This window comes from Hypanus sabinus, chromosome 4, assembly GCF_030144855.1.
Source record: "Hypanus sabinus isolate sHypSab1 chromosome 4, sHypSab1.hap1, whole genome shotgun sequence".
NCBI classification, from domain to species: domain Eukaryota; kingdom Metazoa; phylum Chordata; class Chondrichthyes; order Myliobatiformes; family Dasyatidae; genus Hypanus; species Hypanus sabinus.
Window position 1 is genome coordinate 160,811,472 of NC_082709.1, and position 27,348 is coordinate 160,838,819.

A 27,348-nucleotide genomic window follows, 5' to 3' on the forward strand; every position below is an offset into this window, starting at 1 on the left:
ATTCTCATACGGCATAGTCCTCAATCCAGGCAACATCCTTGTAAATCTTCTCTGCACCCTTTCTAAAGTTTCTACATCCTTCCTGTAGTGAGGTGACCAGAACTGAGCACGGTACTCCAAGTGGGATCTGACCAGAGTCCTACATAGCAGTAACATTACCTCTTGGCTCTTAAACTCAATCCCACGGTTGATGAAGGCTAATCCGCCATATGCCTTCCTAACTACAGAGTCAACCTGCACAGCAGCTTTGAGTGTCTTATGGACTCAGACCCCAAGATCCCTCTGATCCTCCACACTGCCATGAGTCTTACCATTAATACCATATTCTGCCATTATATTTGACCTACCAAAATGAACCACTTCACACTTAAAAACACAAAATGCTGGCAGAACTCAGCAGGCCAGACAGCATCTATGGGAGGAGGTAGTGACTACGTTTTGGGCCAAAACCCTTCATCAGGAGTGAAGTAACATGGGATGGTCGAGGGGTGATAAGAAGTGGGGGGAGGGATAAAGTAGAGAGCTAGGAAGTGATAGGCTGGAGGGAAATGGGCTAGGGGCAAGGTGGAGAATTATGGTAAATAAAAGAGAATTAAAGGTAGGGCTGGGGGGGGGGGGGGGGGAGAAACTGCGAAGCCTCTTCCAGCGATGCCTAGTTCAGAAAAAAACCCTCACTATAATCTCCCCCCAGCCCTACATTTCTTTCTCTTTTATTTCCCATAATTCGCCACCTTCCCCCTAGCCCATTTCCCTCCAGCCTATCACTTCCCAGCTCTCTACTTTATCCCTCCCCTCACTTCTTATCCCCCCTCAACCATCCCATGTTACTTCATTCCTGATGAAGTGTTTCGGCCTGAAACGTAGTCACTACCTCCTCCCATAGATGCTGTCTGGCCTGCTGAGTTCTGCCAGCATTTTGTGTTTTTATTTATTTCCAGCATCTGCAGATTCACTCGTGTTGCCTTTCACTTCACACTTATCTGGGTTGAACTCAATTTCCCACTTCTCAGCCCAGTTTTGCATCCTATCAGTGTCCCGCTGTAAGGTGACAGCCCTCCACACTATCCACAACACTCCCAACCTTTATGTCATCAGTAAATTTACTAACCCAACCCTCAACGTCCTCATCCAGGTCATTTATAAAAATCATGAAGATAAGGGATCCTAGAACAGATCCCTGAGGCACACCACTAGTCACCGACCTCCATGCAGATTATGACCCATTTACAACCACTCTTTGCCTTCTGTGGGCAAGCCAATTCTGGATCCACAAAGCAAGGTCCCCTTGGATCCCATGCCTCCTTACTTTCTCAATAAGTCTTGCATGGGGTATCTTATCAAATACCTTGCTGAGATCCATACACAGTACACTACATATACTGCTCGACCTTCATCAACATGTTTAGTCACATCCTCAAAAAATTCAATCCGGCTTGTAAGGAACGATCTGCCTTTGACAAAGACATGCTGACTTTTCCGAATCATATTATGCCTCTCCAAATGTTCATAAATCCGGCCTCTCAGGATCTTCTCCATCATCTTACCAACTGCTGAAGTAAGACTCACTGGTCTATAATTTCCTGGGCTATCTCTACTCCCTTTCTTAAATAATGGAACAACATCTGCAACCCTCCAAACTCCCAGAATCTCTCCTGTCCCCATTGATAATGCAAAGATCATTGCCAGAGGCTCAACAATCTTGTCCCTCGCTTCCCACAGTAGCCTGGGTTACATCTCATCCAGTTCCGTAGACTTATCCAACTTGATGCTTTCCAAAAGCTCCAGCACATCCTCTTTCTTAATGTCTATATGCTCAAACTTTTCAATCTGCTGTAAATCATCTGTACAATCGCCAAGATCCTTTTCCATAGTGAATACTGAAGCAAAGTATTCATTAAGTACCTCTGCTATCTACTCTGGTTCCCTACACAGTTTTCCACTGTCACACTTGATTGATCCTATTCTCTCATGCTTTATCCTCTTTCTCTTCACATACTTGTAGAATGCCATGGGATTTTCTTTAATCCTGCTCACTAAGGTCTTCTCATGGCCCCTTCTGGCTCTTCTAATTTTATTCTTTAGCTCCTTCCTGCTAGCCTTATAATCTAGATCACTATCGTTACCTAGTTTTTTGAACCTTTTGTAAGCTTTTATTTTCTTCTTGACTAGATTTTCAACAGCCTTTGTACACCATGGTTCCTGTACCCTACCATCCTTTCCCTGTCTCATTGGAACATACCTATGCAACACGTCATGCAAATATCCCCTGAACATTTGCTACATTTCCGCTGTACATTTCCCTGAGAACATCTGTTACCAATTTATGCTTCCAAGTTCCTGCCTGATAGCTTCATATTTCCCCTTACTCCAATTAAACGCTTTCTTAACTTATTTGTTCCTATCCTTCTCCAATACTATGGTAAAGGAGATAGAGTTGTGATCACTATCTCCAAAATGCTCTCCCACTGAGAGACCTGACACCTGACCAGGTTCATTTCCCGATACCAGATCAAGTACAGTCTTTTAGAATTTGAATCTAAGAGTGAAATTCTCCATGTCAGTAAATGGAATGAAAAGAATTAAACCTACCAAAAGTCCCTTACCCTCCATGGGAATAGTGCTTTGGTTCTGATCTCAGGTTCTAAAAGTATCTTCATCATAACAGTCATAGAAATGCATGTGATGGGAAAAAAATTACAGAGGAATAAGGAAGAAGCTGATTTAGAAAAGAAGAAATCACAGGGGATTTAACTTAAATTAGATTTTACTGTTAGTACTTTGGAGGCAGGGTTAGGGTTCAGTAATTTTACTCCAGACTATTACTTGTATTATGATCCTAACTGTATTTCTTTCTGCCAGTGATTTCCCCATTGTATTCCGCTGCTGGGCTGTACTGGTCTATATTTCATCTATATAATTTGATTTATCTCCACTAATGTAAACAGCTTGCTTCAATGTTCCATTGCAAATGTGGTTGGAAGCCCTGTTGTATTTGTTGGGGTCTCAGTTTTGTGGCATACAACAGTGATCCTGATGCTGAAATCAGAATTTGGAAATTATGCAATGTTAAGAGAAAAGATTTGAGTTTTTCAACTTTCTGGGAAATGACAAGAACAAAGTTATTGCATTATACAGATCATTGGAATGTTTGGCTGAGATTTGCTTTGGCTCCATGCTTTCACTTAGGCAGAGGAAGCTTGAAATGGCCTTAGTAATCATGGCTTCCCTCCAACTTTGTACATTCAAGCTTCAAAAATTGCTCAGTGAACTGTCATAACAAGCCACACATTGTGATTAGCTGATATGTTTTTAAACCTTGGCAATAGTAATGATTTTCAGCACTCGGCTGTTAAAGTACAGGGTGACAAGATGTCTCTCCATCATTGATAAAGCTTCTGATAATACAGGCAACATAGCCAGGCCAGGCAGCATCTATTGAAAAGAGTAGAAAGGGAAGATTTAAACTTCTTCGGGGTAAGCATCCCTGGAAAATACTTCGCAGAGAATACAGCAATGTTCAGTTTTGACTTGCTTGAACTAAAGTCATTAGCAGACAGTGTTTTGCCAAAATACCATAGGATAGCTTTTCACCCAGAAATGTGTTTTGGAATTGAGGGTGATAATTTTTATTAAAATTGTATAATCAGTTTTTCTGGAAACACATTCTAATTATTTGTACAGATTTTCCAATTTGTCCCAGATTAAATCTGGGGAGCGTCCACTGCTATTACTGGAACATCAAATATCTAACAGACCAAGAAAAAACAGAATCTAAAAAAGGATTTGATCTATTTTGTATACAAAAGTAGAACTGATCTAATTACTGCAAACTACCGGCAAATTTGATGCAGTGGGAGCACATAACATACTTGGACATAACACCAAGCTCATGCTTGGCTGACAATAAGATGGGCCTTCCCAATCAGACACTTTAAGCCCAGAGAGTGCCTTTGAGATTGTGGCAGTGTAGATTAGACAATTGTCCACATACCTGAGGACTACAGATTTACTAATAAGGTCTGCAAAAGTAAGCAATGGTCTTTGTCAAGGTTGCCCTCAACTAGTTGTGTAACAGTGATTTGTAATTAACCTCTGTGATCTACGGGCTAGTCGTGTTCTGAGATAAACATCAATTGCTGCTAGAAGAAAATCATTTTGGTTAAAGATATAAAATGGGTCTGCCTGAACCTGTTGGTCTTCCAGTATAAGGGGCGCGTGCAAAAGAATGCTTCCAACAGGCACATTTCAAGATGTAGTGGTAAGTGCATTGTTCATTGCAACATTGCCATTGCTCCATGGAGAAAAACCACAGTTCAGAATCTTGCTACCATGAGACAGAAAGAGGCTGGGTCCTGTGTAACAAGCCCCTCATGAAAGCAGTGCTTAGGGTGAAAACAAGAGAGGAGTGATCATTAGAAGATAATGTACTTCACTGATCATATCAAGAAAGATATGTTCTGAATGCATATGCTGCACTATAAATCGTATATGTTCTGAATAAAGTATATTAAAAAACAAACACATTTACAACTGTTACCCTTATGTCAGAGGTAGCCAGTTTAATTGGCATACATACAGCAGTGTTGTGCAATTTGTTATATATCAGCTACAGGCAGCCAAGTGGAAATCCAGGTATGTTTAAGATATATTCTAGTTCTCTTCAAATGAATGCTAACTCTGCGTTCAACATGATTCAACCTATAAATGAACCTTTAGGGATTCCTGTACTCGAATTCCCAAGTCCCTTTGCACCTTGTATTTCTGAATTTTCTGCCCATTTAGGAAATAGTTTGCGATTTTATTCCTTCTGCCAAAGTGCATGAACCATACACTTCCTAACATTGTATTCTATCTGACACCTCTTTGCCCATTCTCCTAATCTGTCCAAGTCCTTCTGCAGACACTGTTTGCTTAACACCCCATGCCTTCCACCTATCTTAGTATGGTCCACAAACTTGGCCACAAAGCCATCAATTTCAACATCCAAATCATTGACATACAACATTAAAGGAAGCGGTCCCAACACAGACTCTTGAGGAACACCACTAGACCCGGACAGCCAAACTGAAAAGGATCCCTTTATTTGCACTCTTTGCCTTCTGCCAGTCAGTCAGTGCTCTTTCATGCTAAAGTCCTTCCTGTATACCGTGGGCTCTTATTTTGTTTAGCAGCTTCATGTGCAGCACCTTGTCAAAGGCCTTTTAAAAATCCAAGTACATAACATTCTTTGTCATCCTGCTTGTTATTTCTTCAAATAGTTCCAACAAATCTGTCAGACAAGATTTTCTCTTAAGGAAACTACACTGATTTTGGCCTTTTTGAGGGTGTATACATCATGTTCATCTGAGATTGCACGAGTGATTACGTAAGGTGAAGTGCATTGAAATTTTCATTGGGGGCTTTATTAGATCAGCTAGTGTACAACTTTAGCAGGAGTCGTGGCTGGGGGTAATGGGTAGAGGATAGAGTACATGGAAGCCACAGTGGGAAAGCCAAGTAATGGACAGAGTTGATAAGATTGAAACTATCCTTTTGCATTTGGCATGAAAATCATGTTGGGGAACAGAAATTCTCATTGAACATCACCCCAGAAGTAGATTGCCACTCACATAACGCTGAAAAACACTATGATACAAATGAATTCTTTGTCACTAAAATTCTTTGCTTCCTTGCTAATTCTAGCATCCAACCTCAGAACTAGTTCCATTTCAGACTGATAATTCACAAAATGTGCAAAAGGTGCCTGAAGAAAGTTTTTGGTATCAATCATTCCAAGATGCCCATCTTGTACCTCTGTCAGAGCAAATTCAGGGGTAAGGAATAGAGAGAACCCTGAATGTTGAGACATACTGAAGAAAAAAATGAAGGATATGACAGGTAGAGGAAACCATTGAGAGGGAAGACCCAACAAGAGTGTAAAAAGTGTAGGGAGGTGCTTAAAAAGAAAATCAGGATAGCTAAAGATCAATGATATGACACCACATACAACCCTGCAATCTTTTCTCTTAGGGACATATACAGTAAATCCAAGAAACATAATAGAATCAATGAAAGACCACATCCAACAGGATGAACAAATAACCAAGTATGTAAAAGACAACAATCTGCAAATATAAAAAGAAACAAATAAGAATATCAAGATCATGAGATAAAGAATTCTTGACAGTGAATCCATAGGTTGTGGGAACTGTTCAATGGAAGGGTGAGAGAAGCTGAGTGAAATGACCCCCTCTGGTTCAAAAGCCTGATGGTTCAGGGTAATAACTGATCCCAAACCTGATTGTGTGGATCCTGAAGCTCCTGAACCTTCTTCCTAATGGCAGCAGTGAGAAGAGAGTGTGGTCTGGATATTGGGGGTCCTTGATGGTGGATGCTGCTTTCCTGTGACAGTGCTCTACGTAAATGTGCTCAATGGTGGGGAAGCTTTACCTGTGATGGATTGAACCATATCCACTACATTTTGTAGGACTTTCCGTTCAAGAGTATTGGTGCCTCCATATTAAGTTGTGATACAACCAGTTAATATAGTCTCCACTACACATCTATAGAAGTTTGTCAAAGTTTTAGATGTCATGCAGAATCTTTGCAAAACTTTGAAGGAAGCAGAGGTGCTGCTGTGCTTTCTTCATAATGGCATTTACATGCTGGATCTAGGACAGATCCACCGAAATGATAACATCGATATCTGGTTTCTTTCCCCTGAAGTCAATAATCAACTCTTGGTCTTGCTGACATTGAGTGAGAGGTTGTTGTTGTGGCACCACTTAGTTGTTTTTCAATCTCCATCCTATATGCTGATTCATCATTTAACATTGATTTGGCCAATGACAGAGGTGGCATCAGCAGATTTAAATATGGCATGTAGTATATAAGGAGCAAATATGGGCTATTTGTGCATGGAGCCTGAAGGGATATGTGAAATTCTAAATGAATGCTTTTCATCAGTATTAATAAAAAAGAAAACAAACTTTGTAGTTGGAGATTTCAGTGAAGAGATGGATGCAAGTCCAACACAGGTCTTCAATACCTCAGAGGTGGATAAATCCCCAGGACCAGATGGGAATTACCCCAGGCTGTGACAGGTGGCAAGGGAAGAGACTGCTGGGGCTCTGACTATACCTTTTTTGGACACGGCTGAGGTACCAGAGAAGCTATGCCTGTTCTCCCTGGACCAGAGGAGGTTAAGATGGTATATAAAATAATGAAGGGTATAGATAGGGTAGGCGTTTCCCCGTATCAGTGATAGATAAAACTAGAAGACAAAGGTTTACGGTAAAGGGGAAGAGAGTCAGAACTTTGCCAAGATGGTCCCTAGTTTGGCTGTGAAAGGAGAGGGTTGCGCATAGGGATAGCAATTCCATCCTGTAAAAATTCAGTGCTACAGAATTGACAACAGAAGCTCCCAAGACTTCTTCCCTAAGAGAAGAAGCAGAAGATGAGCTACACGTGGGATAACTTGAAAGACTGACCCAGGACAGAGAACTCAGTGAGCGGAGCACGAGAAGAGATAGCAATTTCACTTAGGCTCGCTACTGAAGATTAAAAAAGGCAGAGCTTTGCTGCAGTTTTTGGAGTCTGATTGCGCATGGTGAATGAGATTCAATAGATAGGGTGAATAAAAATAAGGCAGGGGGCAAGCAAAGCAGCTACAGTGGGAGCGGCCGTTGTATGAGTGGGCCAGTGTTGCAGTGTCTTTGGCTCATCAGGCTTAGACGAGTTAAGTATCTGGTAAATCTCTTTTTTTCTTCTTTACTCTTCACTGCTCATCTGTTAGGGCACAGTTACTGCAGTGAGAATGGCTCCAGGGGCTGTGCTTTTTTCTGTGTGTTAGTTGTGGGAATTCTGAGAGACCTCTAGCCTCTCGGATAATCACATCTGCATCAGGTGCACTGAGCTGCAGCTCCTCAAAGAATGAGTTAAGGAACTAGAGCTGTAGCTCGATGACCTTCGGCTCACATGGGAGAGTGAGGAAGTAATAGATAGGAGCTACAGGGAGGTAGTCACCTAGACGCTGCAGGAGACCGGTAACTGAGTGACTGTCAGGAGAAGGAAGGGAAATGAGCACCCACTGCAGAGTATCCCTGTGGCCATTCCCCTCAATAATATGTATATCCCTTTGGATACTGTTGAGGGGATGATCTACCAGGGGGAACTGCAATGACTGGGTCTCTGGCACTGAGTCTGGTACTGGGGCTCAGAAAGGAAGAGAAGTGAAGAGGACTCAGCAGCGATAGGAGATTCCATAGTTAGAGGAATAGAGATGGGATTCTGTGGACATGATAGAGACTCCCAAATGGTATGTTGCTCCCAGGTGCCAGGGTCAGAGATGCTCTGGATCACGTCCAAGGCATTCTAAAGGGTAAGGGTGAGCAGTCAGTAGACTTGGTACATGTTGATACTAATGATGTAGGTAAGAAAGGTGAGAAGATCCTGAAGAAAGATTTCAGACAGCTATGTAGAAACATGAAAAGCAGGTCCTCTAGAGTGGTAACCTCTGGTTTGCTGCCTGTGCCATGTGCCACTGAGGGTAAGATTAGGATGATTTGGTGGGTGAATGCATTGCTGAAGAAATGGTGCAGCGGGCAAGGGTTCAGATTCCTAGATCATCGAGATCTCTTCTGGGGAAGGTACGGCCTGTACAAAAGGGTCAGACTACACTTGAATCTGTGGGGGATCCTACATGCTGTGGGCAGGTTTGCAAAAGCTGTTTGGTAGGGTTTCAACGAATTTGGCAGAAGGATGGGAACTGAAGTGATAGGGCTGAAGATGGGGTAGTTGGTTTACAAACAGAGGCAGTGGGTAATGAGACTGCTAGCAAAGCGAGGTAATAGGGCAAAATTGCAGACAATGCAATTACAACAGAGATAAGGAGAGATTTCTTTAGCCAGAGAGTGGTGAATCTGTGGAATTCGTTGTCACAGGCAGCTGTGAAGGCAGGCCAAGTCATTGGGCTATATTTAAGGCAGAGTTTAATAGATTCTTGATTAGTCAGTGCATGAGGGATTTGGGGAGAAGGCAGGAGATTGGGGCTGAGAGGGAAATGGATCAGCAATGACGAAATGGCGGAGAAGACTCAATGGACCAAATGGCCTAATTCTGCTCCTATATGTTCAGGTCTCTGGCAAGCTGCTGTTGGTGTACTTTGCCATGGAAGGGTGGTGGGCTTAAGAAAGTAAGTAAAGAAGAGAGTCGGACAGGGAATTCTTCATCTGAAGAGTGGCAGGTACTGGAATGCATCGCTTGGTAAAAAGAGGATGCTGTCCAAGTTGCATGCCATCTTGGACAATGACTCCCATCCACTCCATAATGTACTGGTTAGACACAGGAGTACATTCAGCCAGAGACTCATTCCACCGAGATGGAACACTGAGTGTCATAGGAAGTCATTCCTGCCTGTGGCCATCAAACCTTACAACTCCTCCCTCGGAGTGTCAGACACCATGAGCCAATAGGCTGGTCCTGGAGTTATTTCCACTTATTTCCACTCTTATTATTATTTAATTATTTATGGTTTTATATTGCTATATTTCTACACTATTCTTGGTTGCTGTGACTGTAACGAAACCCAATTTCCCTCGGGATCAATAAAGTATGTCTGTCTGTCTGTCTGTAAGACTAGTCTAGAATTGTCTAGATAAGCACTTGAATTGTTTAGGCATAGGAAGCCATGGACCAAATGCTGAGAGATTAATACAGAAAGGTGCTCATTGGTTGGGGGACAGTTGATCCCCAAACTGGAAGCTCAGATTCTCCTGTCTAGAGTTAGGAAATAAAATGAGTTTAGGAACTCAAATGACAGGAGGATTGATTTGAGTTTCCAGTTTGCTGGGATCATTTTGGATGATAATGTTGATAGAATTGATGGTTTTGTCTCAATGTCACTGGTTTTGTAGATGATGAGGTTTGAGAGAAGGCAGATTAGGCTGTGTTGAAAGTAGACAGCAAAATTTGGAAGGATGTCAAGTTCAATTACTGAAGCGGGTCAAATTGCCTGTTTCCTATGACCTGTGATTGTTATGTCCAGTCGGCCCTCCTTATCCACGAATTTCGCATGCGCGAATTCAACCAACCACGAATTGCGAAAACCCGAAAGTGCTCTTCCAGCACTTGTTGTTCCAGCATGTACAGACTTTTTTTCTTGTCATTATTCCCTAAACAATGTAGTATAACAATTATTTTACATAGCATTTACATTGTATTAGGTATTATAAGTAATCTAGAGATGATTTAAAGTATACGGGAGGATGTGCGTGGGTTATCGTGGATCAGGATCGAAAAAATCCGAAGTTCTCTTCCTAAGTCGGAACAGGTACATCCGGTATTATTTAGCGTCAGTTAGTCAAATGTTTGTCTTAGTATATGGTATATATTTTACCTTTCTATGCATATAAAACGTTTAAGAATGTATGTTTCAGCGCCGGGCTCGGGAATGAAAGTTCCTGAGTTCGATCCAGTGACAGATCACCCCTGAGTGCACTCTCCATCCATGCCTGGTTGATGTAGAGGATCAAAAACCCAAAACCCAATAATTAAGTCACTGCGTTGCTTATTAATAACAGTAGCTTTCATTGGGGCAGGGCCTTTCTCACTTTATCCTTTAAAATTGTTCTGATCGTTGACTGACTGCAGCCTATCACTTTTCCAATGACGAAAGGCGTTTCACCTCTTTCCGATCGCTTTATTATTTGCACTTTACTTTCAATCGTGATCGTGATTATTTTCATGAACAGAAACACTGCAGATTCAGAGCTCCGCCACCGGGTCCTAATGTCCAGCGGACTGAGACGGGTTAAATAAGGTCTGGGGTTCCGCTGGGTCCCAAGGTCAACCGCATTGAGACAGGTTGAATAAGGGACTTGAGCATCCGCGTTTTTTGGTATCTGCGAGGGGTCCTGGAACCAATCTCTCGCAGATAAGGAGGGCCAACTGTATGTGTGAAATTATGTCGCTGATGCCCATCATTGGATTCAGCAGCACACATAAGATCAAATCAAACCAGGTGCCAACATGAAGTACTTCAGCCACTCAAGATAATATGGAGGATGATGGTGATATGAGATGCCAGGTGATAATCACAAGGAATTCAAAAGGGGAACTGTAACATGTCTCTCTTAGTACATAATTTTTCAAAGACTTGCAAAACAGCCTTGTGATAACTGTCATGGGTTGTAAATAACACATCACATAGACAGCTCTGAGAAACTCAAAGCTGGCACTTTCATGGGTTGACATCACATACTACATCATTGAAAGGGGTGAAAATCACATTTTGCAAACATTTGGACACTACCAATTTTCGTTAATTTGTGTTGCTTGCCAAACAAATGGGCTGCACATGCATTCTTAAAAGCCACTCACAGCCCAAAAGGAAGTCAGTTGAATCACAATGCTTTGTAAAAGTATTCAACCTCCAACCCTTTGTTCATTTAAATGAGTATTACAAATAGAGATTTTGATGAATTTAACTGAGAATTTTTATTTGTGGATCACATGCTCCTTTTTCATAGAACAGCCCAAAAAAATCAGGGAAAATTGTAAAACATACGGAACTAAAAAGTCAAAAACTGAAATGGCAGCAGTTCAATTATTCCCTTTGCTCAGTACTTAGCTGAACCACTTCTTGCAACTATTACAGCGTGTAGTCCTTTTCGGTAGAACTATCAGCTTTGCACAATATGATGGTGCAAGATTTGCCCATTCCTCTTTGCAAAATTGCTGAAGCTGTGCCAGGTTAGTTGGGGAGAAGTGGACAGCAATCTTGAGGTTTTGCCAGAGATGCTTGACCGGATTAAGGCCAGGACTCTGACTGGGCCACTCAAGGACATCAATTTTCTTCATTTGAAACCACTCCATGGTTGCTCTGGCAATGCGATTGAGTCATTGTTCTGCTGAAAGATGAACTTCCTTCTCAGTTTAAGCTTTCTGGCACAGGCTAGCAGGCTTTTATCCAGGATCTTTCTGTATTTAGCAGCCTTCATCTTCCATCAATATTGACAAGATTTCTAGTCACTGCTTGTGAAAAGCATCTCCATAGCGACCTCCAGCATACTTTACAGTAGGGATGGTATTACGTGGCTGATGTGTAGTATTAGATTTATGCCACACATATCACTTTGTGTTAAAGCTAATAAGTTCCACATTAGTTTCATTTGAACACAAGGCTTTCTTCCACATCTATACAGTATCATTTAAATGATGTTTTGCAAAGTCTTACGGGCAAACATTTGCTTTTTTTTTAAAGCCGGGGCTTCTTCCCTGCCACTCTTTCATAAACACCCCTTTTGTGAAGGCCTTAGAGAATATGGAGCCATGAACTTCATCTCCAGTTGCAGCCACTGATTTCTGCTGCTCACTCAAGAGTGACTGTTGGCGTCACAGTAGCCTCTCTTATGAGTGCCGTTCTTCTCTGGCGACTAAGTTTCGAGGAGAGGCCTAACCTAGGCAGTGTGGCTGTAGTTTAATGTTTTTTCTACTTTTTCACAGTGAACTGCACTGAGCTCCGAGACACGTTTAGTGCCTTTGCAATCGTTTTATACCCTTCCCCAGATTTGTATTTCACTATTGACATTTCCCTAACTTATCTCGAATACTCTTCTGTCTACATTTTGGTTTGGTCTGTTGAAAATCTATCAAACCGTTGGACCTTACAGGGAGAGTGGTACTTAAACTTATGAATTCATTGAAAATAGGTCATCTATTTCTCTCATCAAACTGACCAGAATCCATTTTAATGTACTAGGGAACTATACGATAGTCTTATAACAGTGGGATAGAAGTTGTCTTAGGTCTGGTGGTATATGGGAGGAGGTGAAGAGAGTATGTCCAGGGTGGGAGGAGTCTTTGATTATCAAGACAGTGAGAGAGAGTTCTGGATGGAAGTCTGGTTTTTGTGATGTGCTGAACTGTTTTCACCAACACAGTTGTTCATAGATAGGGTAGTTGCAATACCAAGCATGATGCAATGATACAATACATCATCTTCCTTTCTGGTTTCCCTTCTTTCTGCACACCTTACCTCTTCCCCACGTGACTGTGAACCCACTCTCCACCACTTATGCACTTGCTTAACTCTAACACATTACACTTTTAATTGATTTGGCATTTGATACCAGTTCCCACTTAGTCTCCACTGACACTTTTAGATCTGCAGAATAATTACAATATTTTTTGGATTTGATTGTTTTTGTTGATAGTTTATGCTGATATGGGAGCACCAATGCCTTTGAGCAGAAAATCTAACAAGAGGTAGTGGATTTGGCCCAGTACATCACAGGTAAAGCCCTCTTAACCACTGCGCACATCTATATGAAATGTTGCCATAGGCAAACAGCATCCATCATCAAAGATCTTCTCCACCCAGGCCATGATCTTTTCTTGCTGCTGCCATCATGCAAAAGGCACAAGAGCCTCAGGACGCAACCATCAGACTCTTGAACAAAAGTGGATAACTACACTCATTCTATTTCTGGCATTCCCACAACCAGTGGTCTGTTAAGAACATAAGAACATAAAATATAGGAGCAGAATTATGCCACTTGGCCAACCAAGTATGCAATGCTATTTCATCACGGCTGATCCAATTTTATTGTCAACCCCAAACTCCTGCCTTCAAGTCAAGTCATGTGAAGTTTATTGTCATTAAACTATATACATGTATATAACATATATAACCATATACTTTATATAGTGACAAGAAAACATGTCTCCGAACCAGGGTGTAGAGCACAGTAATACACATAACACACATAACTCACAATAACTTATGAAGGCAAGAATAAAATATAAAAGAAACACAGAAAGCCTACAGCACAATACAGGCTCTTTGGCCCACAAAGTTGTGCCAAACATGTCCCTACCTTAAAAATTACTAAGCTTACCCATAGCACTCTATTTTTCTAAGCTCCGTGTACCTATCCAAAAGACTCTTAAAAGACTGTATCGTATCTGCCTCCACCACCGTTGCCGGCAGCCCATTCAATACACTCATCACTCTCTGTATAAAAAAATTTAACCCTGACATCTCCTCTGTACCTACTCCCCAGCACCTGTGTCCTCTTGTGTCAACCATTTCAGCCCTGGGAAAAAGCCTCTGACTATCCACATGATCAATGCCTCTCATCATCTTATACACCTCTATCAGGTCACCTCTCATCGCTCCAAGGAGAAAAGGCTGAGTTCACTCAACCCGTTTTCATAAGGCATGCTCCCCAATCCAGGGAACATCCTTGTAAATCTCCTCTGCAACATTACTTCTCGGCTCCTAAATTCAATTCCACGATTAATGAGGGCTAATACACTGTACGCTTTCTTAACCACAGAGTCAACCTGCACAGCTGCTTTGAGATTCCTATGGACTCAGATCCCAAGATCCCTCTGATCCTCCACACTGCCAAGAGTCTTATCATTAATACTATATTCTGCTGTCATATATACAGATATGATGGCAGAAATCTACAGAAGAATCACACATAAATAACAAACTACAGTGCATTAATATTAAATATTGTAAGTAACAGAAAAGTGACACTTCAAATACGATGTGGCCGGGAGTTCAGAAGCCTAATGGCCTAGGGGAAGAAACTGTTTCTCATCCTGAACACTTTTATTTTTATGCATCGTAGTCTCCTGCCTAATGATAAAGTCGAAGAGGAGACTGGATGGATTGTTGGGACCCCTAATAATACTTAGAGCACTGTGTATGCTGTGCTCTTGGTAAATGCCTCCGATGGATGTTAGGGAGACCCCATGATCCCCTCAGCTGTTCTCACAGTCCGTTGTAGGGACTTTTAGTCCGATGCTCGACTGCTTGCACACGAGATGAAGATGCAACTTGTCAGGACGCTCTCAATGGTGCTTCTGTAAAATGCAGTTAAGATGGGGGGTGGGGGGAAGCCTTGCTTACATCAATCTTCTTCTTAGGAAGTGGAGGTGCTGCTGTGCCTCCTTGTTCAGGGAGGTGATATTAAAGGATCAGGTGTGGTTGTCTGTGATGTGAACTTCCAGGAACGTGGTGCACTTAACTTTCTAAACGGAGGAACTATGTACTCGCAGAGGGGGATGGCTCGACTGCACCTTCCCGAAGGCCACTATGATTTCCTTTGTCTTCTCCACATTCGGGCTTAGGTTGTTCTTCTCACCCCAATCCACCAGTCGCTCCACTTCCTCTCTATACTCCATGCCATCAATGTTCTTGATAAGGCCAACCACAGTTGGGTCATCCGCACACTTGATGGCACGGTTTGAGCTGAATCCTGTGACACAGTCATGCGTCAGCAGTGTGAACAGCAGTGGACTGAGCACACAGCCTTGGAGAGTGCCAATTCTTGGTGTAACGGGATGTGGGACTTTGCTGCCCACGCAGATTGACTGTGGCCTTGCTGTAAGAAGTCCAGTATCCAATTACAGAGGGAGGTGTTGAGACCCAGCGAGGACAGTTTCCCCACCAGTTTCTGGGGTATGATGGTGTTGACCGCTGAAATGAAGTCTATAAACAGCAGTCTGGCATATAAGACCCCGTTTTCCAGGAGGGACAGGACGTAGTGGAGGGCAGAGGCTATTGCATCATCAGTGGATCGATTTGAGCAATAAGCAAACTGGAAAGGGCCCAGGTGTAGCTGCAAGAAAGGCTTCAATGTGCTCCATGACCAGCTGGTCAAAGCATTTCATAATGATTGTTGTTAATACCACTGGACGACAGTCATTTAGACAGGTTACTCTTGCCTTCTTTGGTACTGGAATGATGGTTGTTGCGTTGAAAACCAAGGAGACAATGGATTGTTCGAGACGGTCAGCACCTCTGTCAGCTGGGCTGCACAGTCTTTCAGGCCCTGCAGCGTTGCGTGGTTGACTCCGGCCAGGGACCTCCTCACCTCCGCTTCGGCCAAACAGAGGGTCTGCTCCCCTGGGGGGAGGGATCCCTTCCTCGCCAGCACGTGCTCTGAACATCAAATCTGGCATAAAAGACATACAGTCTTTATTCTGAACGCACAGAAGACTTTTATTCTGCAGTCCTCTGAATTCCCAGCCACATGTGCTTTGTGTCTCTGATATCGCAGAAGTGGCTGTAAATTCTCTGAGAATGTTCCCATTTCACCTTTCAAATGGAGCGAGAAAACACAGTTCTTGCTTCCCACAGCACTGTTGCATCGCCCAATCTAAAAGCAGCATCACGATCCCTCAGCCATGTATGGACCTCTGCAGTAAGCCGTGGTTTCTGATTTGCCCTCAGTTTCATGATGGTAACATCCTCAGTACACTTCTCTATGCAGTTGGTCACAGAATCCATACATTCCTCAATGTTAACATGGTTGTCATAGGTAGCAGTCTCCGACATTCTCCTTGTATCTCTTCATGCCCTGACCAATTAAGAATCTGTCAGCCTCTGCCATAAATATACATAAAGATCTGGCTATAGCTACCTGTGACAAAGAATTTCACAGAGTCACTACTCTCTGCGTAAAGAAATTCCTCCTCAACTCCATTCTAAAAGATGTGGTGGAGAGGAAAGTGACCTGGGCTGAGCTTTGGAAAGCCGAGCCACACCACATCCAATTTCTCATCCAGGCAGTGTATGATGGGCTCCCAAGCCCATCAAATCTGCACACATGGGGCAAAGCAGAGTCATCAGTGTGCCCACTGTGCTCCAAGCGAGGAACCCTGGAGCACATCCTCAGCAGCTGCACAAGGGCACTTGGTGAGGGACGGTACCGATGGAGGCATGGTCAGGTCCTGAAGACCATCGCTGAAGCCATCAGCGCAGGAGTGGAGTGGGCAAAGTGGTCCCTACCCTCCAAGCAGACCATTGCCTTTGTAAGAGCTGGGGAGCAGCCAATACCTGCCAAAAGAACATCGGCAGGTACCCTGACCTCTGCAAGAGACTGGCAGCTGCTGGTGGACCTCGAAAGGCAGCTGAGGTTCCCCGACCATATCGCAGCCACCACCCTGCGACCAGACGTTGTCCTTGTGTCTGAGTCTACGAAGCAGGTGGTGATGCTGGAGCTGACAGTCCCATGGGAAGGTTGCTTGGAAGAGGCCTTTGAAAGGAAGCTATCGAAGTAGGCAGGACTGGTCAGCAACTGTCGGCAGGCTGGATGGAGAGTGAGGTGTCTCCCAGTGGAAGTTGGTTGTAGGGGATTCACAGCCCTTTCCTTAGCCAGAGCCTACAGCAATTTGGGCATCGAGGGAGAGAGGAAGAGGAGAGCCATCCGCAGTACCACTGATACAGCAGAGAGGGCCTCAAGATGGCTGTGGCTCAAGAGAGGGGAGCCACGGAGTCATGTGTAGCGAGCCGTCTGGACATAAGCTGGGGTCTGATCAGCCCCAGCTGGGTCACCTGGAGGAGGGTGTATGATGTATGAAGTTGAAAGACCCGAAACACCCAATGATTCCAGGAACATCACTAACGATGTGTCCAGAAGCATCAGTAGATGTATGCACAACAGCCAGTCTACTCTTAGGCTGTGTCTTCTGGTCTAAGGACTCATTATTTTTTTATTTCAAGCTCTCATTACTTATTGCTATTTGTTTATATCTGCATTTGCACTGTTTGTTGTTCATTGATCCTGTTTACAGTTACTGTTCTATAGATTTGCTCAGTATACCTGCAGGTAAAAGAACCTCAGAGTTGTATGTGGTGACATGCATGTACTCTGAAAATAAAACTTACTTTGAACTTTTGAACTTTTCTTTGTACCAATAAGAAAAGGGTAGGCATACAAGTTTTCTTTAAGACTCAATCTGTGCCATATTACACATCATGTAAGGGTTGTTTCACGATAGATTAACAATTGCACTCTAAGGAATTATTAATCACAGGAAATCTGTTGGAATCCCTATTAGACCTTAGGCTAGCAACACACACAACTCCAGACATAAACAGCTAGCCCAGAGTAGAGAATTACTGGCAGAAATAATGGTGACCAGAACATTTGTCTCATATTTTCAAGATGGTTTTCATTCTTTAAAGTACTCTTATTTGAGAGAAAAAATCCAGCAAGGTAGTATACCACATAACACATGGAATTTTCAAGTTCACGGCTCTAAATTATTCATAGAACAGTATATTTTAACTAAGCCTACTTTAAAGATTCAACTGCTTTCTTTGCCTTCACAAAGATCTGTGACCTCTTATGACTACAATCATGACCATAATTTTAGAAAGAACACAGGAACAGGCCCTTCGGCCCATTATATCTATACTGATTTTGATGCTATGTGCATATCTGACTTCACATCATCTATATCTTTCAATTTCTTGCCTGTTCATGTGCCGGTCTTAATGCCTCTTAAACTCTGCTATGTGTTTTCATTATTTCCCATGGCAGTATGTTCCAGAAATTCTGTGGTAGGTTTCTGGAACATGCCAAAAATTTTGCAAGGTAAATCTAATTTAAACTTCCCCCCTATCACCTTAATCCTATAACTTCTAAAATGCAGCATGAGAAACTTGGGATAAAGAATCTATCTACCCTGCCTATGCTCCCCATTATTTTATATATTTCTATCAGGTCACCACTCAGCCTCCGACAGTCAAGATTATTAAAATAGAGAGTGCTATAAAGATTCAATGCTGTATCTTTTAGTCAGTCGTGAATATATCCACTCTTGGAAGATCTTTCCCTAGCTCAATCTGAACCTGCAATTCATGCTCTCTGAAACATATTTTATCAGGGTAATGGAAAACTATCACATCACTAATATATTTAGTAACAATTCTGCTTCTCCCAAAAAGGAAACTAATGGAAAATCCGAAAGGGTTTTGCGTGAAATTTTGCCAACTTGGCTCTGCCACCATGAGCAGGCACTTGCCCTGAGTATTTCAGCTCTGCTCTCGGCATATGCTGTATCAGCTGTTTCTGCAAACATCAATTACATAGTTTGCATGCTCTGCATTACCTAGGTCATCTAGCAAAACGATCCGCTATCTTTATCCACACTGAGTTCTGAGTAAAACTAGTTGGGAACAAATATTGCTGAATCATAAATTTTTGGGACCTATGACATCTCTGAATTATCTAAGTATGTGGGACAATGCCTTACTTAACAAAAATTCCTTTTGAATCCCATCACCTGCATATGTTAAACATTAAAATATTGCATTCCACTGCTTTAATCAAAACTACAATGAGTCCTCAAAGTAATTTCAAGGCAGGTGTATTTCTTTTAATTTACTTTTTGGATTGGGATGTTGTTGCCAACACCATTTATTACTCATCCCTATTTGCCCTTGAGAAAATAGTGGGGAGCTATCGTGAACCACCGTAATTCTTTCAATGAAGTTATTGCACAATTCAATTGAATTTGAGAACTGAAGCACCAATAAGCCGTATAGCCCTTCAAGCCTGCTCTATCATTCATCATGATCATGGTTGATCATCTACCTCAGCGTCATTTCTCAGAATTGTTTCCATACTCCTTGCTCCCTTTATTGCCCAGAAATACTTCTTGAATGAACATAACAACTGTGCATTCCCAGGCATCCAGGAGAGAGCATTCCAAATGACCCACCACCGTCTGAAAGCAGACAATTCTCTTCACCTCAGACCTAAATAACTTGCTCCTTAATTTTAGACCTCCTGGTCCAGACTCCTCAGCCAGGGCAAACATCCTCCTGGTGATTAACACATCAAGCCCTTCGAGAATTGTGCAAATTTTGACACAATTTCTCCTCATATTTTTGTAATCTCTAAAGAATATTGTTCCACACAGCAATCCCCCCATTCCTGGAACCAGAAGAGTGAATTTCCAATGCACTTATACGGCAAGTACATACTTTATTAGGCAAGTAGAAAAAAAAACTGAACATAATACTCAGTGTGCAGTCACTCACAAGCTGCAGAACAATTGCAATCATCCTTCTTTATCCCTACATCTAAACCCTCTCTTGAAAAATACTAATCTACCATTTTCCTCTCTAGTTATTTGCTCTGTATCTGCACATTGGCCTTCAGTGACTTGTGTGCAAGCATACTTTGGTCCTTTTGAACACCAGTCTAAACCTTTGGCTTTGGAGTTCTAGAATTTAGCCTTGCCATCAATAAACGAACAACAGTAATTTCCAGGTGAGACTGATATGCAACTTAGAAGGAAACCTTTTGTTTTTATGTGCCTGGTGTCCCTGTCCATGAAGGTAGATGTTGTTCTTTTGGGAGGTGGTGCTGGTATAGCCTAGGCAAGTAAATATATTTTGTAAATGTTATACATGCTAACCACTATACACGAGAGCTGGAAAAACTTAATGCTTAGAGAGGTCATCAAGTGGATTGCGTTGTCCTGGATGACTTCCGAATTTTGCTTGCAATAGAATGCTTGAAAAAGTTGTGGCACTACTTTTCTAAAGCTAACAACGCTCACCCTGCAACAAACCTTCATTCGGAGAAGCAGCTTGTCAGCACATTAAGCTATAACTATAATTGAGGCTGAACAACCTTTCCATTCCTAAAAACATTTCTGTTGTCCCTATAAGTAACTGTTTCAAAATTCAGCTGCTTATAATTTAATTTTTTAAACATTTTCTTGTTTTGTGTGTATGTGTGTGTGTGTAAGAGAGAGAGAGAGAACAAGCACAAGTGTGTGCATGGGTGTCTAAATTTTTTGGACTGTGAGATCTTAAATAACTTAATTAAAAAAATTTCTGTTTTTATATCTTGCGTGCCATCTGAAAACTATTCTGTATGATTGCCTGGTCTTTCTGTTTGACCATCTGCTTGGTGTTAGTTGACAGGTACTATAAATTGCCTAGAACTACAATTTCACAACAATCAACATCAAGACAGGTGAAATCCATGACACAGAGATCTGACAATGCAGATCACATCGCTTTGAGCCACACAAGCTCAACTACTGCCTGCTCTCAAAGTTCATTCTTAAGAGGATCAGTTAGCCTATAGCACTTATGCCATGCTTACTTTCTATCAAAACTGGAAAAAAACTGCTGCTTTTGAATGTATTAGTAAAAACGAAAACATTTAAGTAATAACTTTTCTTTAAAATTAAAAACTTGAAGCATTTGAGAAAAAAATCAGATAAAATCAAATGCATTTAACTCACTTAATTAAATAAAGGGAAAAGAAGATTATCTTCTACTTGCCATTCTCCCCAAAGCCATTTCTTCCTGTTAAGACTGTTGAATTTAAGTGCAAGGAAATCTGTGAAGTTTTGCTCTGTCCCACTGACAACAAATAACTCAGTAGAATTCAAAGCTTACACTTAGTTCAGGAGCACTGTGCTTTTACTTAGCTATCTGGGTAAAAGAAAATAATTCTGAGTAGAATTACTTGCTATTACCCACAAAACTGGGTGGAAGTTTGGGGCTCTGAACAAACTTGGGAACTTTGCCTGAGCAGAACTGCCAGCTTTTAAGTGAAGGATCAGTGGGTTGTTTTGTTCAAGATACAGTAACTGTTAATGGAAGCTTTACTCTGCCACTGATTGAAAAGTGAGATCACAGCTAATATCAGTAACATGGTCTCTGAAACTGAAACCATAGTTACAGTGGAAACAACATTCATGGAATAATTATATACATGTTTGTCAGTACCTTGCAACAAGTCTGATAAATTTTATCCAAGCATTCACTGTGCAATTCATAGCTTGCACTGCCATGCAGTATAATGCCGCCAGGATTAAGTGCAATTTCCTCATCTCCTCAAGAACAAAATGTATATTAATTGCATAAATTCTATTGTATCCTTAATAGGAGTGAGAGGGCTAAGAGTTCAAAAGTGGTAGATCTTGGAACTTGCTGAAAGAAATGCCACGATGGTTACTTCCTAAGTGCTTGGGTTGATGGAGGCTTAAAGCAGCTGCAGAGCATCCTCGACAGGGACAGTGAGCAGCCAGAGGCTACGGTGTGCATTGGCACCAATTACAAAGATAGAAATGAGGAAGCGGTACTGTGCAATGTTAGGAAAGAGGCTGAAAAGCAAGACTATGAAGGTAGTAATCTCTGAATTACTCCTGGTACTGCATGCTAGTCAGGGCAGGAATAGAAAGATAGAACAGATGAATGAGTGGCTGTGGAACTGGTACGGGGGCAGAGATTCAGGTTCTTGGATCATTGTAACCTCTTCTGGGGCAGGGGACCTGAGGGGCGAGTTGCATTTTAAACTGAAGGGGAACCAATATACTGGCTGGAATGTTCACTAATGCTGCTTAGGTGGGTTTAAACAGCTCAGCAGGGGTTTAGGAACCAGCATATCAGGTCAGAAAGTGGAGGGATTGAGAGGAAGGTAGATGCCCTGACCTGTAAAAACAGAGAGGAAGGAGTGATGTAACAGACCCAATGGAATGAATGGGTTGAAGTGTATTTTAATGCTAGGAGTATTATGGATAACGGTGATGAACTTAAGAGTATGGATCAGTTAATAGATTTATGATGTTGAAACTTGGTTAAGAAAGGGACATTATCTATAGCTATATTAAAACTAGGATTTGTGATTACTGTTTCCTAACTGTTCTTGCACTGAAAGGTCAGTCACATTATATATGCTGTGTATTTATCAGATCATTCCTGCTTTTACTATATGTCACTGCTATTTTAGGTTTTATGTGTTATTTGGCATGATTTGGTAGGTTATTTTTTGGGTCTGCGAATGCTCAGAGATTTTTCTCACATTAATAAATGGTAATTGCTTCTTCACTTTACGACATTCCAGCTTACGAACCATTTTATAGGAATGCTCTACCTTCGAAAAGTGGGGGAAACCTGTACCTAATGTTGCTCCTTTATTCCAGAAATAAAATTGGGATAACCCTGGAAACTATAGACTGGAGAGTTTCACATCCATGGTAGAGTAGTCACTGGAGAGAGATCTTGGGAATAGGGTTTATGAACATTTGGAAAACCATGGCCTAATTAGGGACAGTCGATACACAGGGCAAGTCATGTTTTACTAACTTGATTTGAGGAGGTCATGAAACTGATTGATGAAGGCAGAGCTGAGGATGTTCTCTACATGTATTTCAGTAAGGTGTTTGATAAGTTCCTTCATGGGAGGCTTATCCAGAAGATTGGCTTGCCCATAAAGGATGTGGTTGATGGGAATTACTCTGGCTGGAGGTCCATGACTTGCGGTGTTCTACAAGGATCTGTACTGGGACCTTTGTTCTGGATGAAAAGGTAGAAGGGTGAGTTAGTATGTTTGAAGATGTGGCTTAGTGGATAGAATAGAGGACTGACAAAGGATACAATGGAATATAGATCTGTTACAGATAACCATATAACAATTACAGCACAGAAACAGGCCATCTCGGCCCTTCTAGTCCATGCCGAACGCTTACTCTCACCTAATCCCACCTACCTGCACTCAGCCCATAACCCTCCATTCCTTTCCTGTCCATATACCTATCCAATTTTTTTTAAGTGACAAAATTGAACCTGCTTCTACTGGAAGCTCATTCCACACAGCTACCACTCTCTGAGTAAAGAAGCTCCCCCTTCTTCATCAAAGTCACTTATAAAAATCACAAAGAGGAAGGAACCCAGAACAGATCCGTGCAGAACACCCACTGATCACTGAACTCCATGCGGAATATGAACCATCTCCTTACTTTCTGAATGAGCCTTGCATTGGGAACCTTACCAAATGCTTTACTGAAATCCATATACACTGCATACACTGCCCTGCCTTCATCAATATGTTTTGTTACTTCCTCAAAGAATTCAATCAGCCTCGGAAGGCACGACCTGCCCTTGACAAAGCCAGGTTGACTATTCCTAATCAGATTATGTCCCTCCAAATGCTCATAAATCTTGCTTCTCAGATCAGAACATCTGCTCACAATTTATGTTCCCAAGTTCCTGCCTAAAAGCATCATTTTTCCCCCACCTCAATTAATCAAAGTAAGAAGGCAAGTAAATGGGGTTGAGAGGAAAAAATCAGCCATGAATGATGAATAGGGCAGACTTAATGGACCGATTAGCCCAATTCATCTCCTGTTCTTACAGCTTAAGTATGAAGTGTTACACATTGGGATTTCAAATTTAAAGAAACAGTACGCTGTTAATGACAAGACCCTTAAGAGTGCTGATGTACAGGAAGATTGTGGGGTCCAAGTCTTAGCACCCTCAAAGTGGCTGCACAGGTTGGTCAGATGGTAAAGAAGGCATAAAGCACGCTTGGCATTTTTAGTCAACAAACTGAGTTCAAGAGATGGGAAATTATGTTGTGGTTTATAAAACTCTAGTTAGATCGTCTCTGGAGTATTGTATTCTATTAGAGGAAGGATGTGGAGGCTTTGGAGAAGATGCAGAAGAATTTTACCAGGATGCTGTCTGAATTGGAGAGAGAGCAGGTACTTTAAGGAGAGATTGGACAAAGTTGGGTTGCTTTCTCTGGAGCAGTTGAGGCTGACAGGAGATCTGATTAAAATTATGAGATGGATAGACAGCTATTTCCCAGGGTTGAAATGTGTAATAACAGAAGAAGGAAAAGGGAGTAAGTTCAAAGGAGATGTGTGGTCCAATTTTTTTTTAAGCATGAATGGCGAGCGTTAGGAATGCGCTGCCTGGGGTGGCGGCAGCAGCAAATATATTAAGAGACATTCAACAGGCTTTATATAGGCCCATGTATGTGTAAAGAATGTAAAGGTATGGACACCGCGTAAGAAGGATCCGTTTAGTTGGACATTTGATTAGTAACTTATCTAGTTTGATGTAAATTGTGGGCCAAAGGGACTGTTCTATGCTGTATTCTATGTTCTATACAGCCTTCTCTGCCCGTTGTATAATTTCAATGCTTAAATAAATTAAAATAGCTGCTTGCAAAAATAAAACCTGAGTTATTTATAATGGATGCTTACCTCTGCTGTTCACCCCAGCAGCTGATGCCCAAAAAGACGTAAGATACCGAGAGAGGAGGGCATTACATTAATAAATACCCTACAGTTGCAGAATTTAATATCAGCTACAAAATTACATTGAAAATATTTGGAACAATAATTTGGATGAAGAAGGAATTGTATTGTTAAGTACCTAAAATCCAAAATCAGGGAGATTTAAGAAATATAATCTGTAAATTAACTATGAAATAATACCTTATTTTTGGTTTGTAAAAATGTGAAGCACAGAATAGGATGGTGTACTCAATGAAATGTTATACATTTTGTTATTGTACTCCATATCTGAACAGCATCATATTCTACTTGCTGATTTTATGCCTGAGCAGGAAGAAAGGAAGTGTACCAAAGGAATAATGACAATGATTAATAACTCCAGATTATATATTTTTTAAAAATCTACTTTTGCATTTCAATTCAAACATTCTGCAACAAAGTAATATTATTCACTTTAAGGATTATTTTGTACTTGATCATTTACTGAGATTATAAACTTAACACTGAAATACACTTATTCATATGGCATCTGTGTCTTAAGATTTCTTCATTAAAAAAGAGAGTAATTTTTGATAAGTCAACATATTTTAGTTCTTAATATTATTCAAACTGTGAAAAATTGACTAAACATACTCAAGCTAAGATAGCTATTGAAATTATATTTTTGAAGAGATTTTTGATAAATAGTATATGTTAATAAAAGTATAATTAGCATAAAATGTGTTCTATTTGACTTCATTAGCAACAGTCAATGTGTATCACAAACATATGGTTAGCTCTTTCTAAGCCCTGAAGCCTTGTCTAGTTACATCTCTCTATGGAGAGACTAGGTCAGCTTTCTGACAGAGCCATCTGCCTTTATTGTGCATAGCTTCACTGAACGTGGTGGATAAATATAGAGGATCTTTCGACTCATGCCAGGTCCTCTCACTGTCCAACTCAACAGGCACAGATCACTGTATATTTCTCATCTTCTTAAAGCAGTGAAATAAACCTATGTTCAGGCTACTCAACTTTCAGTGAAGTCTTCAATGAAAACTGGATTAAGAAAAGAAAACCGGTATAAATGTCCTATACTCACGATTTTCTTCTCTGAAGACTGGATATTTTTGATACGATGGACTTACTACAAAAGGACTACGGATTTTATGTCAAATCTGCGATGTAGGTCCAGGTGAGGAGACGAAATTTCAACCTGCAGTCCAATAGGAAACCCATTATATTGTGGTGAGTATTATTTCTTTCATTGTCCTTTTACTCAGAAAATGTTAACATATTAGCATAAACATTTATTATATATATTCTTAGCATAATTAAGAATAAAAACAAGAAAATTCAAAGAACAAAAATACTGATGTTAATCTTCTGTAATTTCAAAATAACAGCATTACATCTTCAATTGTGAATATATATCTTATTGAACAAAAGGTCAACATTGAAATAAAGGCTATTTTTCTGAAAGCATTCTTGTATATGTCAACTGATCTATTGTGCTGGGTGATGAATTCTTGCCTCCAAAGACATTCCTGCAAGATAGATTAATATTTCTCACTGATAAGATCTGTGTTCAGTGTATTTTTAAGAAAGATATGATAAGGAATTGAAGTGAATTGATAGCTGAGATGGCCCATAATTTCTCTTGCCTCAAATATTTTACTATGGAAGTTGAACATAGTGCAGGTTAGATTTCTGCTTAGTAATGAGTATGGAAGTATTTTAAACTAATATGAAACGCACTAAAAAATGTGACTTAGAAATTATATCTATAGTGACCTGAAATTGTGTTATGAATACTTTCTGCAACCATTTTGAAAAGTTATTTATTTTTAATTTACCAAGTGAAATGGTCATTCTCCATTCTCTACCTGTTGCTTTTGATGAAGTTTTTGATAACTTTCCATCACCAATATTATTTTTTATGAAAAAAACATTCAGGAGACATCAAGTCATGATTACGACATTCATATATTTAATGATAAAGACCAGTAAAATGTAAATTTTCCAAACTGATAAAGCTCTATGAGAAAAGTGAAGGCAATCAAGTCTACCTAAACATTTACTTCACACGAAGTTGCAGGATAAATAGAAGATACAGTACATGGTACTTGATTGTGAAAAAGTGACCAACAAAGGCAGATATTTGATTATCCAATTATTGTATTTCACTTTCTTGTAATGCTTGGCATTTATCGGGTGGCACAGTGTTTCTGAAATCAATATTCAGATGAAGTTTGGCAGGGTTTTAGAATTTGTATACAACATGTAACAAAGCTTCCAGGTATTTATAAAGACACGGCCTGTATCAAAGGAAGTATGCATGAGAATTAGAATCAGAATCAGGTTTATTATCACCGGCATGTGATGTGAAATTTGTAAACTTAGCAGCAGCAGTTCAATGCAATACATAATCCAGCAGAGATAATAATAATAAATAAAATAAAACATAATAAATAAGTAAATCAATAGATTTTTTAAAAAATGTGCAAAAACAGAAATACTGTATATTAAAAAAAA

The 27,348-nt window shown here is 40.9% G+C and overlaps 1 protein-coding gene across 9 annotated transcripts in view; it reads right to left on the minus strand.

The window, feature by feature from the left end:
- cmss1 (cms1 ribosomal small subunit homolog) overlaps positions 1-27,348 on the minus strand; it is a 277,146-nt gene that overhangs the window by 35,901 nt on the left and 213,897 nt on the right. For 5 of the 9 annotated variants that reach the window (XM_059968623.1, XM_059968621.1, XM_059968622.1 and 2 more), the window contains one exon: positions 25,916-26,029. The exons of 2 other annotated variants lie outside the window; for them this stretch is intronic. The gene's annotated coding sequence lies outside the window, so the exon portion shown is untranslated. Of the gene's footprint in view, positions 1-2,589; positions 2,612-25,035; positions 25,140-25,915; positions 26,030-27,348 lie in introns of those variants that run through there. 2 more of the 9 variants (XM_059968629.1, XM_059968628.1) reach the window with 2 other exon arrangements.